Consider the following 15,774-nt stretch of genomic DNA (forward strand, 5'->3'; position numbering starts at 1 on the left):
TTAATTCTTAGGTCCTACCACCAGTCGGGGATCTCCGAGCCGCCTGAACTGTCAGGGTCACTCCATTCGCTGTCAGACCGCAGCTCCGTATGTCTCCTTTTTTTGGTATTTTCATGCAAATTCTTCTGCTAATTGGGGTTTAGTCCAATTCTGTATCCTTCCCTTCAAGGCTCAGGGGTCCACGATTATCTTCTGTGTCTGTGTTAATTGGTTTCCCTTTTCTTTGTTGAAGAGGGTGTGTGCAATCCTTCTGCCTAGTCCGCCATCTTGCTGGAACTCCGCAGTGTAGATTCTTGATGCACATCTGTTATTAACACTTGTTTCCACCATCCCACCCATATCCATTCATTTCCCAGTTCTGTATGTTCTAACTCCCAATCAGGAAGGGTGCCATCCCTCCTGATGTCCCTAACTTCCTTTGCTAGTTGTCCCTGTGCACTGCCACCACATTCACTTTCTAAAACTCAGTCCTGGTGGAATCACACATACTTGCTCAAAAAATGTTAGTAGCTCCCTGACTCAACAGTCCCATTCCTAAGTATTTACTCAAGAGAAATAAAAGCATGTATTTACAAAAAGACACATGTAGGAAAGTTTATAGCCAGTTGTTCATAATTACCAAAAACTGGAAACAACTCAAATGTCCATCAACAGGAAGACTGATAAATAAAATGTAGTGTATTCGTATTTCTCAGCAATAAAAAGGGCCGAGCTATGGACACACACAACAAAAATAAATGAATCTCAAAATATTATTTTGAGTGAAAAAAACAGATACAAGAGTATACAATGTGTGCTTCCATTTCTAAGAATTTTAAGAAAATGTAAGATTTATCTATGATGATGAAACTCAGAAAAATGGTTACATGCAGGGTAGGGATTCACTAGAAGGAGCCAAGAGAACTTTCTGGGGTGATGAAAATATTCCATATCTTGATTGGAGAATTTGTTACATAGTCATGTGCTTCTGTCATAACTCGTTGAATTATATACTTCAGATCTATGCATTTCACTGTATGCTAATTTTACCTCAATTAAAAAATTAGTAGCTCACTATTCCTTACTTATGTACAAATACATCTGCCCAACCCATAGGGATAAAAAGCAGATTGGCACTTGCCAGGGGCCGGGGGAGAGTAAGAGAATGGAGTAAGTGCTGACAGGTACTGTTTCTCTTTGGAGTGATGGGAATATTCTGAAATAGATGGTGGTGATTGTTGCACAAGTTTGTGAATATACTAAAACCATGGAACTGTATACTTTCAAAGAGTGAATTTTATGACTGGTGAATTATATCTCAACTAAAAAAATGCATCTGCCCAGCATTTCAGGCAGTCATGAGATGGCCCTTAACGTGCTTTTAGCTCAAATACACTCATTGCTAATCCCTAAGCATGCCCACTCCTACACTTTTTCTCACATTATGCATTCTTCCCAGAATGCCCACATTCCACACGTCTCCACTTGTCAAATTCTACCAATCATTTGAGACCCATCTCAGTGACCACTACCTCTCTTTGTCCTCCTAACGCAGTGTGGTCACTTTCTTTTCTGAGCCTCTGGGACTTGGTGGAGCTCTTTCTTGTAGAACATCTCACCCTTTCCCACCTTTCGTTATCCTTATTTGTGTAGTTGTTTAATCCCTCTTACTAGACTATAAGCTTAGTGAGGACAAGAACTGAGCCTTGGTTATCCTTGTATCCCTGATAGCACATAGACATTGCTCAATAAAAACTTGATGGATGAATTGATTTAATTAAGATGAGTGACTCTAAAGTTATAAATTTCAGGCCAGGAAGAAAGGTTTAGTATTGTGTCTGGTTCTGAGTAAGCACTCCATAAGTGATAACTATTCTTCTTCTTGTTTCACTTGACAAATTAGTATTATTAAACAGTGTAACAGTGATTTTAGATTGTCCCCCACCTATTCTCATGCCCCTTTGGTATTTATGTTGGGGTGGGGGTGGGGGGGCACAGAGAAGCCTTGGCAAGGGAGTCTGGAAGTTAGGAACATGTGGCCCCTCTAGTGGTGTGACTCAAGGATCTTCAGGTGGCAGAAGAAAGATTTAGTCTCTAGTCTAATCATGAATCAAAAAAATAAGCCTATTCCCAACCATGCCATCCCACCTCATAGTGACCCTATAGGGCAGAATAGAACTGCCACATGGGGTTGCCAAAGCTATAAATCTTTACGACAACAGACTGACACATCTTCCTCCCACAGAGTGGCCAGTGGGTTTGAACTGCTGACCTTTTGGTTAGTAGCCGAGCACTTTAACCACTGTGCAACCAGGCCTCTTAACTTGAAAGAAGGGACAAGTAGAGAACAGATTTTTTTTAACTCTTCCTTTGCTGTAGACCAAATGAAGTTTATCAAGGTAAGGCAAGGTTGTTTTCAGGGCTCTGGTGAGTTTTACAAGAATGAAGGGGAGATGAATGAAAGCTGTGATATTACATGTTTGCTTTCCTTCCCACAAGCAGCCCTAGAATTTGCTAAGACAAGCTTTGTTCAGCTCCATATCCCAGCACCAGGGACATGTGTCTGCCTTAACTTGGTCTCCACTCACTTTGTCCAAGCCCCCCGCTGGCAGGCTGGTGATATTCTCAAGACCCTGCTCCAAGAAATCCGGACATAACTAAAACTAATCTCTGACACAGACTTGGCAGTCCTAAGTTATAGTTTTTAAACATAAGTGACTGATTATAAAGAAGGAAAGTAGTTTACAACTTTATTCTTTACTAAAATATTTGTATAGAGATACAAGGAATGAACAAACAAGAAACAATATTTGTAGTCCGTCACTTGGGGTCATAGTAATTATGAAAACTGAGAAACAGTGAGACTGTGATGAAAACCCTGCATGACAACACCTCATAGGACAAAGTTCAAACCCCTTAGCCTGGCACATAGTTCTCCATCAAGTGCCCCCTCCCTCCTCTCCAGCCTTACAGAGATGTTTGGAGGGTGACTCGGGATGTCAGGGATGTGAGACCTGGCAATATGCACCAGACTCAAGTTTTCAAGCAAACTCAGGCCTGGAGAAGCGTTATCCCAAGGGAAGGTGGGTGCTGGTGGAGACAAGAATTATCCTGTGGCTCAGCTTGTTGGCACAACAGGTTGATTCAGGAGGAGGTCTATGGACAATCTGGAATCTTCCAACATGAGAATTATTAATTAAAAGCTCAAATCTTGTCAAAAGAGAACCAGACCCTGAATTCCCATTTTAATTCTATACTTATTGTCAGTGTGAAGCTGAATGAGTTATTTACAACACCCAAACCTTATTCTCTTCACCTGGAATCATACTTCTCTGGCATAAATGGTTAACGTTGGTGATTCAAGTTCACCCAATGGCTCCTCAAAAGGAGGCCTAGTGATCTACTTCCCAAAAAATCAGCCACTGAAAACCCTATGAAACACACTTCTACTCTGAACATATGGGTCACTATGAGTCACAATCAACGGCAACTGCTTTACCTACCTCAACGTGTCTTTTATGAGATTAAATGTATTTTTGTCAATGTTAAGTACTATACAAATACAAGTGATTGTTATTATTAGCTCCATAATTCTGGAGGCCTTGGGAGAAACAAGCAGCCCTGATGGTTCAGTGGTTAAGCACTAGCTCGTCTGCTAATTGAAAGGTCAGCAGTTTGAACTCACCAGCCACTCCAAAGGAGAAAGATGAGGCAATCCGCTTGCCACCAGAGCTCCCTCCATAAAGATTACAGCCTTGGAAACCCTATGGGGTAGTTCTACTCTGTTCTATAGGGTCATCATTAGTCAGAATCAACTCTACAGCAACGGGTTTTGGAAGAAACAATAACAAAGTTGTTGATTATTTTTTAGCTCTAGAGAAAAAGGAGGAAAGAGCAAAAATGGCTTTAAAACAAATATGAACTTTGCTAATATAGGAAGAAAAACAGCAGAATTGGGCTAGGAAAGATTCCTCGAAGTGGGAGTTTCAGAGACCAACTAATGCAGAATTGCCATTCAAAAGGGTATTTTTGCAGGTTCTGAAAAGCGAAAGTACTATACAGTCAGGACCAGACGAATAATTAGAAAACACACTAAGTAATCTCAGGACTCTATTGAGAGCTGAAAGGCAGATGGAAAAGCATCAAAAAATAGAAATTAGGCCAAATCATTAAAGACGTTTCTAAAGAAATAGCACAAGTGTATACGAACCAAAAAGCAATTTCTGCAGCTGAAAGGAAGATGAAATCAGAAAGGGATGCAGAAGGCATCAAAACAAACATCCTCCAAATCCACTCCATAATCCTCTGAGACCAAGTGCCTTCATCCGGTTCCCTGGGCCTCTTGCTTCCTTGAGTCCAAGAATTACAGAAGCTGTTTCCGTGGCAGCAGAGCCAGACCCAGACCAAGCACGAGGTACAGGGATGCCTAAGCTGGCAACCCCTACAAGAAAGAATGCCCTAGAGGGTAATCAAATGCAAAGTGGTCACGTGTCTATTGGGTCTCTCTTAATAAAAATATCAGATGTAAATTGTAAGCCAATCAAGACCCAATTGTATTGAAAAAAAAAAAAATGAAACCAGATTAGACCAGGGAGCAAAAAGTTTCCAGAGAATCTGTGAAGATTAATATATGCACATGAGCTAGTTCTAATGACATGCAGATAGAGCCTTTGAGCTCTTAGATTTCTTAAAAAAAAAAAAAAAAGGAAGGCAGAAGTTTCTGGTAAGCATAAAAGTGAACAAAGGTTGTACCCATTTTAAAAAGATGGGGAAGGGGAAATTAATACAATAGGTATTGACCAGACAGAGCTGATAACAAGGAAAACTTGATTGAATTATGCAATTAATCATTGCATCACAAAGCACAAAATACCAGTAAGTAATTGACTCTGGTAGCATAGTGCATAATGCACTTGACTGCTAACCAGAAGGCTAGCGGTTCAAACCCACCAGCCACTCCTCAAAAGGAAGGTTTGGCAATCTACTTCCATAGTGATACTGCTTCAGAAACCCAAGGTGGAGTCGCTATGAGTCAGATCTGACTCGACAGTACCCAACAACAACTGATGAGACATTTTGAAACAATTAGGGAAAAGAGGGGGCAGTGGAGGTGCAGTGACAGAATTCTCACCTTCCATGTGGAGACTGTTTGGATTGCCAGCCAATGCACCTCACAGGCAGCCATCGCCCTCTTGTCAGTGGAAGCTTCACTGTTGCTACGATGCTGTGATGCTGAACAGGTCTCAGTGGAGTTTCCAGACTAAGAGGAGCTAGGAAGAAAGACCTGGCGATCCACTTCCAAAAACTCAGCTAATGAAAACCCTATGGTTTTCACAGCAGGCTAAACTGCAACTGATCATGGGAATGGCACAGGACTGGGTAGCATTTTCTTCTGTTGTGAGGGGGTTGCCACGAGTCGGGGGCCAACTCAGCAGCAGCTAACAACAAGGGAAATGAAGGTTCAAGGTAGATGTGACTTCTTTTCCAAATTTGGGCACATACACTGTAGTCACACTACCCCTTAGCCCAGAACTGCTGGATTTATACCATCCTCCAGCCTCAGCTTCCAGGGGACCAGAACGATAGGATCTATGTGCTTGGTATGAAATATGCTTGTGAATGGTACCCTTTCTGCCCATGTAGACACAGACAATTCAATCCAATTCAACAAGTATTTCTTGAGTGTTTACAGCGGACTGCTTTATCATGGGGTTATTTGAAGAATACAAGAATGCTTAAGACATGGTTTCTGCCTGTCAAGATCATGAAGTCAAGTGAGGAAGGCCAATGTACACATTTGTAAAATAAAAAATAGATTGTGGTGACAATGGAAGGGAGACCTCAGACTTAAGCAATAATTCTTGATCAAGGTTTTTAGGGTGACAATTCTGGAATTTCGTTTGGAGGGAGAACGGAAGAGCTTCCGCCTTTAGACCTACAGATGAGAGTAAACAGCCAGCAGTCTGGGTAGTTAGATATTCATCTGCCCCCAAACAGAGCCTGGGGCAGGTAACATTGAGAGGTCCCTTCCACTGTATAATTCTAAGACATCCTCATTTGGGAGTTGTTAAAAATAGAAGCATGGCGTCTGGTATGTAACAATATACACTATTGCAGCTGTGTCTTTATGATGAATAATAATACTTTGGAGTTATATGATGAGGCAATCACTTTGCAAGCGCAAACTCATTAACCCTCACAGTATTCTGATTAGGTAGGCAGGTGGCAAGTGATCTGAACTCACTTTGCAATTGAAGGAACCAAGACACAGAGAAGCTAGGAAACTTCCCAAGGAGCACACAATTTCTAGATCAGACTCCAGGTCCCCTGATCCTAAATCTGAAGCACTGAGCAGTGGTCACACTACTTCTGACGTGCAATAGTAGAACAAAAACAAAATTGGGTCCATCCCACATCTATTCTCTTAAGAAACACATTGATGACCTCATGAAATAAATACTGGGACCACCCCAACATTAAAATTTTAGTGTTTTCTTGCTTTGTCCATTATCTCTAGCAATTAACCTCTTCTCCCCTCCAAAATCCAACTTGTCTTCAAACAAACCAAAAAATTGGGGGGGGGGGGCGTGCTCCGTTCTCTGTATGCCTTCTTTTGTGGCACTGTTAATATTTGTTTTCATTCACGGATCCGATATAATCGAAGGTGAGTTGTTTTAAGAAATAGTCGTAGTTCTCAAAGTCTTTAAACACTCAGACAGACACCCTGTCTAAGCAGCTTTCTCTTCTCCGTCTTGATTTTATTCGTTTCTTTGTTAATAGAGAAAATATTTGTTTCCTTCCTATAAATGTCAAATGCATTCCCTCAGACTAGAGGAACGAGTTTGGTGGAGCTGATATAAATTCACAGGAAAATGACACCATTAGCCAGGAAGCATTCGCCAGCCAACGGTAAAGAAGTCTTGTGAGCCTCGGGGAGGGTGGGGGGGCGGAATTGGTGTTTGTTTGTAAGGGAATCGTCAGATTAATATGGGAACTCGGGTTTTGTGCGTTTGGGGGTAGGTTTCCCTAGCTCCCTTTGAGACAATGACACGCGACACATCTTCAAATTGTTAATTATGTACTGCCCCCTAGGGATTTTTGTTTTGCTGGTGGCAACCTGCTTCAAATCCTACAGGAAATATTTATCAGCCGGCTTCAGCCAGTATTTGGCGCATAGAAAGCTGCACTTTTTTGTGACCTTGTTGTAATGAGTCCACCCCTTTCCCTGGCAAGTCGCATTCAGACACTTTACTTTTTGAATTGTTGATTTCTTTCCCTCCCTCTTTTGTTTTATTTTATTTTCCCAGGATAGTGACATTTGCATAATCTGGGGTACACCAGTCTCCTTGCTCTTACCCCCACCCCCATCCCCTTCTGCGGCAGTTTTGTAAACATCTCTGGATTTAAGAAAAAGACAAGCCAACTGCGAATTTATAGATACACCCACATATGCAGTTACATATTTATCTGTACTTACCGGTGGAGGATTTCTCTACACTCTGAAATCTTCCCCATGAAATACTATTTAAATCAAAAACTTTTATCTGAAAAATAAAATTGCCTCATGATTGAATAGCACTTTGCTTCTAAGTACCAGCCATCGAAGCTGATGAAATGACCAAGACGACGTCTTCCTCAGAGAGACATCCTTGCCCTTTATTTTCCAGCTGGGAGTGAACGTTTTCAGCACCATATTCCTTCAACACAGGTTCTGTCGTACAGGAGAGCAGTCTCTAGCTCTAATTAGTGACACAATGACATCTGCTATGAATGTTATAAATAGGCACATTTTTAGTGTTTCTGAGGGTTTTTGTTGCTGTTGTTGTTTTTGTTTAATAATGTGTAAGACAGCCCGAGCAGGAATCTTTCTTCATGCAGTATATATCTTTTAAAACACATACCCACAAATCCTGTACACAACAACTTTAGCAAATATATGCATGATCAAAACAATTCAGAAATATAAGATCTGAAAATGAGCAAAGGGCAGCAGGTTTCTGAATAGGCTTCATCAGCGGAGGGGAGAGGTCAGCCGCGGAGATTAGTCATAGGAGCTATTAAGTCTCCTCTGACACCCACAGTACAAGCTGCTTAACATAATCAGCCGCAATCAGCAAAACTACTGTTTATTACAAAACGTTTTTCCCTTTTAATATTTCATATTGTTATGTAAAATGGTGCAGTGTAAGGACATACACATTTCACCAGGTACAAATTGTACAAATTGTCAGCAATAATAATTTGTGGCTCTTCTCATGACATCTTTTGAAGTTAAAAACCTTGAGTGATACCTCTCCAGGGCTATTTTCTCTAATGTGGTTAATGGTTTGCACTGGAGTTGACCATTCACTCTCTGTACAATGTTGTCGCCATTTACCGGGTGTGAAAAAATGTTTGTGTGACCGCACATCAATCAGACAAGTCTGTAATCCTGAGCCATGAAGCTTGGTTCTGCTTACCCTTACCCATTTGGTCTGAACACTCAGTTACAGATATGTCTCATACTAGAATAAAAATGAGCAGAAGTATGGTTTAGCCTGTTTTAATCACTATAGTAATTCCTTTTTCAAAACATCTTAATTTAAATAGAACTGATTTTGTGTGTGCCACTGTTGTCAAGTCGTATCTGGCTCATAGCCACCCGGCCTTGGGTTTCTGAGGCAGTTTCACTACGGAAGCAGATTGCCTGACCTTATGAGGTACATAATAGGAGCTCACACAGAATTCTCTTGAATTTCACACATTGAGTAGCAGTGTAAGAGTAATTTCCCAATTGTCCATATTGCAATGGCCTAGACTAGAGGACTCATTAATATTCTCCTTGCATTTTTCTAAGGAGAAAGAGGAAATACAGAAACTGATATCACTGGTCCCTACTCCAGCCCACTGAGGCTCTGGTGCAAAATGCCCCCAATCACTGAAAGTGCTCTTTTCTAAGGTTCCATCCCTCCTCATGCCTCCAACCCACCCAGAACCTTTCCTAGCTTCAAGAAAATGCTGCACTGAGGAGGAAGTGTTGGGAGCAGGACAAAGGTATGGGATTTAATTTTAACAAATGTACTGCAGAAAGGGCATAGAGGCAGCATCTTCTGACTTCCTCCAACATCACAAGGGGGAAACAGAGTCACCATCAACAGCCCAAGGCTTATTCCTATGAGGCTAGACATGCTGCCACCCTCCAGCCTTTTTATCAGTTCTGACATCAATCATCCCTCCCACAGCACTCTCTACTTCTTTGTTGGGTTTTATAATTCATTGCAATGGCCACACAGGACTCACAGACAATATTCAACATTTTGGGCTTTATTAGGAAAGTAACAGACTACAGTTCAGGTTCAGAAACATGCTCAGGATACAGTTCTTCGATCAGGACAGTCTCCCATCTGCTATGCCCTCAGACACGTCTCTCTGGCCCTTGGTCTCTTGGCCTGGCCTCTACCCTGCTCGGGCAAGTGTTACAAAGCTCTTTCAGCTCTGCTGATAGGTACACCGAGGTGCACCACACTCTGCCAGCAAGCCTCTTTCCCAAAGGCACTCAGCTGTCTCTCTCTGTGGGCCAGGCAAGCCAGCCGCTCTGTCTCATGCCTCTTGGTTCCTCAGCCACCATCTCTCAGTGGGGCATCTCTGCCAAGGAGGTCCAGTGCAGGGATCTCAGTCCAAGGATGTTCTCCACTCCAGCTCTTCTCTCTTGACAACAGTGAGATTCCATTTCTGTTTCTAGGAAGGCTCATTTTAAGCCTGGCAGAATGACAAAACGAACCAATCCCAACATTAGAGTCCCATACACTTTATTTGCATGGTCCCACCCAGTGAACTTCTGGGAGTCACAAAGACCATGACTAGAAAAGCCATACTAAGTAATTCACTGCCCCACACAAACTAATACCAAAAAGGTAGAACAAACATTGTTCTTTCAAATTAGTCACCTTGGGAGGTTAAACTTGTTCAAATGAATAAATGATGCTGCTATTTCTCACATTTTTGATGCACACAAGGTCATCAGTGTTATTACTTTATAGTCATGCCTAATTTATTCATCAGACTTTGTACCAAATTAATAGATATTCCTTACACTTGGACATCCTTGTGTTAGAATAATTCTTTTGGATGTTGTGTTTATTTATGAGTCTATATCCTTACTGTAATAAACTTCCTGAGGTCAGAGAATTTTCATTTCTTCTCTACATACATCACTGTCTAGTCTCAAACACATATTAAGTGCTCAACAGATGTTTGTTAAATAAAGGAATGAATGGTTTCCTGAATTTAAATTCATTCTTAGAGGACAAAAATGTGCCTCCTTGAGGGCTCTAGATTCTGAAGTGTTATAGAGACCTGAAATTCTTACTCCATTGAAGTAAAATCAAAGAGAATTATTGAAGCCAGAATTAACCTTGCAATGGGAGATCACGACCCCTCAGGCTGAAGCTCACAGATCTCAGGGGAAAAATGCAAGTCACAAGTAATTATCACGCTGAAGGGGGAAAATAAAATTACAATATTTTGATTAGTTTACAGTAATTAAAGTCAGTCCAAGATGGGATAAAGTAAAGCATAACCTTTAACATTATTGGTTACATGAATGCATTGATTGGCTAAAAGACACAATTGAAAGACATGGGGTCAGGTGGGAGTTTCATGTTGGTTACAAAGCAATGACCTGGTGGATATTTTCAGGAATGGTTTATTAACAATTACCTTGTTCAGAGCATTAGATCTCTGGAGGATAATGGAAATAAAGAGTTTCCATAAAATATTACTTTGCTCAGAGCATGAAAAAACCCAGAGGAGACTGAGATCAAAATTTTCGATGAGGTATTCACATTCTTCAGCCTAACCACAAAGATGCTCATTTCCTTAACAAAAATAAGGATTGATTCCTAGGCAACAAAGGTAGAATCTAGGGAAAAGGTTACATTGAATTTCTAGGTAGAAGCTAAAATCTAGGTGAAAGGTTATATTTGACCTCTTAAAATTAGTCCAGTCTTTTTATGAATAAGTTAGATGCCTCTGTTTTGATTCCATATCTCTTATCATTCCCACCTTTTGATCAGGAATTTTGAAAATCATCCTCTGATCACACTTACAGGCATTCTTTTTTCTTCATAAGTCTGTTGATATGCTGCTCCCAGTTGGTGGCTTAACCTTCCTCATGTTAACCTCTCTTCTTCCCATATTTGGGACACTGGAACCTTGGTTGCCATGCAGCTCTAGTAAAGCCACCATATTATTGCTAAGAAACCATCTTCAATGATCTTGGTATGATGAATGGATAAGGTATGACCATATTGGAGGAACAACCTGACATACTTTCAAATGACTGATGTAAATCTTGAAGCCTCTTTAGTTTTGGATTCTGAATATACAGTTAATGTACAAAATCCCTGGAGCACAAGATGAAGTGAGGTTTCCAGTTCCTCTGGTAGATGTGCATCTTATAACACATTTTATAATTCCAATAATAAGGGTTCTTATTATTAATATAATTAACTCAGTTTGCAACAGAGACCATAACCAAGAAACTACACTGTTGGTAGCCAACTAAAGATATCAAAAAACTGTGGTAAAGACAGAGGCGGTATGAAGTGTAACCAAACAGCCTTTTGATATGCCTTCTTAAGGTCTTGCTCTACTTCTTCCATAGTTTGTATCCAAGAGCAGCATGAGGTGTTGGTGATGACACATAACTCTTACTATGCTGGTAAGAAATCTAGAACTGTTCAATTATCAAGGACCAACTTAGCTAGTGAATGAAATGACTGCTGTGCTGTCATTCTATCTGCAACATTATTAGCTATTTCAACCATGGAAGTTGACAGCTTACAGATAGACTGTTCTAACTGTATGGTGTCAAGTCAAAGGATAATTGCTCACAAAATAGACCAGCCCCATTGAGGGTAGTCATCAATAAGATTGCTAGTAAGCAATTGACTACATTGGGCTAGAGAAATAAATTTTAAATCACTGGTCCAATGTAGCCTTTCATTATGGCTGTATATATCTAGGGAAACTCCTAACGTTCCCAATGTACCTTTCATCTTCCAACCATCTAAGCACAATGTAGCCCATGCATAAGGAAAATATTTAGGGTAGGGGTCATTTATAGTGCTGTAATTTGAACCTCCACAAAGGAATAAGTAATTACAAGGAGCACATAGAGCATGTTTAAAATCAGAAGAATTAGTGGTAGGTAAATTTGCATTTATCAACCACATTTATATGTGGGCATTATTACAAATTCATAATCTTCCAAAGTTTAATTCCCATTGAGTATAATATGAAAACTTGGGTTATCATAATGTTGAACAATTCTATTTAGTGTCTTAAAGCAGTTATTATACCAAGTAGAACACAATTGGGTTTCTCTAGGATAACATCCAACAAAAGGATATTGCCCAGTATAATCTTTGTTTCTACATTTCATCTTCAGATTCACTTCTTCAGCTCTGCCACAATCAAATGGGATACGCTGGACTCAGGTCAAGTTGAAACATGAAACTAAAAACCAAAAGAAGACTTAGTCAAATGCAAGATCCAAATGTACCAAAAAGCTGGAGATCTTTCTCAAGACTTCTCCATATATACTAGAAATAGACTACACCTTGAAGGTAACTACTTAGCTGCTCACAGCAGATTCCACCATGGAAGTGACTATAATCTCATCATGGGGAATAACTACATCCAGTTGCCCAGCCATTCAAAACCATGGCCCAGCCAAGCTGACCCACAACCTTAACTACCACAGTGGCCTGACGCAAACCATAGTATTTTCAATCACCTCATATGCATGTGAAAGTTGAACAATGAATAAGGAAGATTGAAGAATTGATGCCTTTGAAGTATGATGTTGGTAAAGAGCATTGAATATACCATGGACTTCCAGAAGAATGAATAAATCTGTCTTGGAAGAAGTAGATCCAAATACTCCTTAGCAGCAAGGATGGCAAGATTTTGTCTTACCTGTTGTTATTATGTGCTGTCAAGTCGAACCTGACTCATAGCGACCCTTCCTTGGGTTTCCGAGGCAGTCCGGATGCATAGGAATATTGAAAAGGGGATAGCATAAACCAGTTACTGTAAAATAAGTTGCATTTACATTAGACAGAAATAAATTGGGATTAGGCAATACAAGGAATCTCAGGATGACAATACTGTTAAATGCCCTCAAATCTTGCAGAAGCCACCAACCATGGCCATTGGGTTTCTTTACTGGAAATAGAGGAGTGTTGCATGGGCTAGTGCAAGGAACAATAAGCCTTTTGGCCAGGAATTCATGAATTATGGGAGTGAATCAATCTCTGCCCACTCATTTCGAAGGATATTGAGGGATTTGGGGTAAAGATTTTAGATGCATCAATCTGGACTTTAATAGGTTCAGCTGACCTACCCAGCCAATGCCAATGGATGAGTTGGCTCATAAATTTTATGGCATAGTAGAATCCAACCAACCAAACCCACTGCCACTGAGTCAATTCTGACTCATAGATACCTTTTAAGACAGGAAAGAAATGCCCTATATGGTTTCCAAAGCTGTAAATCTTTACAGAAGCAGACTGTCTCATCTTTCTCCTGCAGAGCTGCTAGTGGGTTCATACAGTTGTCCTTTTAGTTAGCAGACAAATGCTTTAACAACTGTCCCACCAGAGCTCCTTGGCATAGTAGGAAGACAGTCTAAAGGTGCCATAGCTTCTTGGGGATTTAGAAACATTAAAGGAAAGACAAGTGCCTAAAGGTGCATAAGGCGTCCTCAGAGTCTGACTGTTTAGAAGGATCACTCAGATCTAACATAATTTCTCTTTGATCAGAAAATTTGATGTGATGATTTCATTTTGATAAAAAGTGTCTTCCTAATAAGTTAACAGGAGTTTGTGAACACAGTGAAAAGGAATGCATATCCTCAGTAAGTCCTAAAGAAACAGCTACTTGTTGGGAATGAGTCAAAGTTCATGATCTGAAACCCCCAAAACCTTAAAGGTTTTAGTACTCTGGGTAGAGGCTTTTGCAAACTTGTGTACTTAGTCTTGGATAGTGTGGCTCTTGTATCAATTAAAAATTTGCATTAATTTGAAATGGAATTTCCCCTTGTGAATTTAGAGCCACTGTTGGAAAAGCCTCTTATATGTACATGGAGCTCTTTCATTCAGGTTTAAGTGTGGCTGATGACAAGACATCGGATTTATTTTTAAATCTAAGACAGTCCTTAAAATGTGCAGCCTTCTTAGAATAATAGCAAATCCCAGGGACTCCAGACTGGTAAACCTTGGACTTATTCCCAAATTGAGGTTTAGATCTCTGATTATAGACAGGAGATTATAATTGCTGTGCTTGTAAAGATATAAGTTTGTATTGTCAAACCTTCATTTTCAGCTCAGTTTCTTTAGCCTTTTGTTCTAAGGTTTAGGCTATCTTATAGGCTAAGGCGATGAATTGTGAACTTTCAACATTCTCCCAATTTAGCTGATGTCATTTAACTAAGTCAGCTGATTCAGAGTGTTGTTGTTGTTATTGTTAGGTGCCGTTGAGTCATTTCCAACTCATAGCGACCCAATGCACAGCTGAAAAAAACACAGCTTGGTCCTGTGCCAGCCTCATGATTCATGTTATACCTGAGCCCATTGTTGCAGCTACTGTGTCAATCCATCTTGTTGAGGGACTTCCCTATTTTCGTTGACCCTCCACTTTACCAAACTTCTCGAGGGAATGATTCCTTCTATAACATGACCTAAGTAGATGAGATGAACTCTGGCCATTCTCATTTCCAAGGAGCATTCCGCCACACTTCTTCTTCCAGGAGAGATTTGTTAGTTCTTTTAGCAGAGCATGGTACTCTTAGCATTCTTCTCCAACACCACAACTCAAAAGCATCAACTCTTCTTCTTACTCATTGTCCAGCTCTCACATGCAAAAGAGGCAATTGAAAATACCATGGCTTGGTTTAGGCACACCTTTAGTCTTCAAGGAGACATCTTTGCTCTTCAGCACTTGGAAGAGGTCTTTTGCAGCAGTTTTGCCCAATGCAATACATCATCTGAAATCTTGACTGTGACTTCCATTGGTGTTTATTGTAGAATCAAGTAATCTGAAGTCCTTGACAATTTCCATCTTTTCTCCATCTATTGTGAAATTGTTTACTGGAACTGTTGTGAGGATTTTTGTTTTCTTAATATCGACGTGTAATCCATACTGTAGACTATAGTCTTTAATCTTCATCAGTAAGTGCTTCATGTCATCCTCACTTTCAGCAACCAAAGTTGTGTCATCTGCTTATCATAGGTTATTACTCAGTCTTCCTCCTATCCTGATGCCACATTCTTCTTCATATAATCCAGCTTCACAGATTATTTGCTCAGCATACAATTTGAATATGTATGGTGAAATGATACAAACTTGATGCACTCCCTTCTTGATTTTAAACCATGCAGTATCCCCTTGTTCTGTTCAAATAACATCCTCCTGGTCTATGTGCAGGTCCCTCATGGGTAAAGTTAAGTGTTCTGGAATTCCCATTCTTCTCAACATTATCCGTAACTGTTATGATCAATGCAATCAAATGCTTTTGCATAGTCAATAAAACATAAGTAAACATCTTTCTGGTATTCTTTGCTTTCAGCTGAGATTCATCTAACATCAGCTATGACATCCCTCAGTCCATGTCCTCTTCTGAATCCAGCTTGTATTTCTGGAAGAACTCTGTCAACATACTGCTGCAACCATTTTTGAATTATCTTCAGTAAGATTTTACTTGCATGCGATATTAATGATATTGTTTGATAATTTCCACATTCTGTGGGATTA

The sequence above is a fragment of the Orycteropus afer genome, unplaced genomic scaffold, assembly GCF_000298275.1.
Source record: "Orycteropus afer afer isolate SDZICR_OR568_19922 unplaced genomic scaffold, OryAfe1.0 scaffold00001, whole genome shotgun sequence".
Classification (NCBI taxonomy): domain Eukaryota; kingdom Metazoa; phylum Chordata; class Mammalia; order Tubulidentata; family Orycteropodidae; genus Orycteropus; species Orycteropus afer.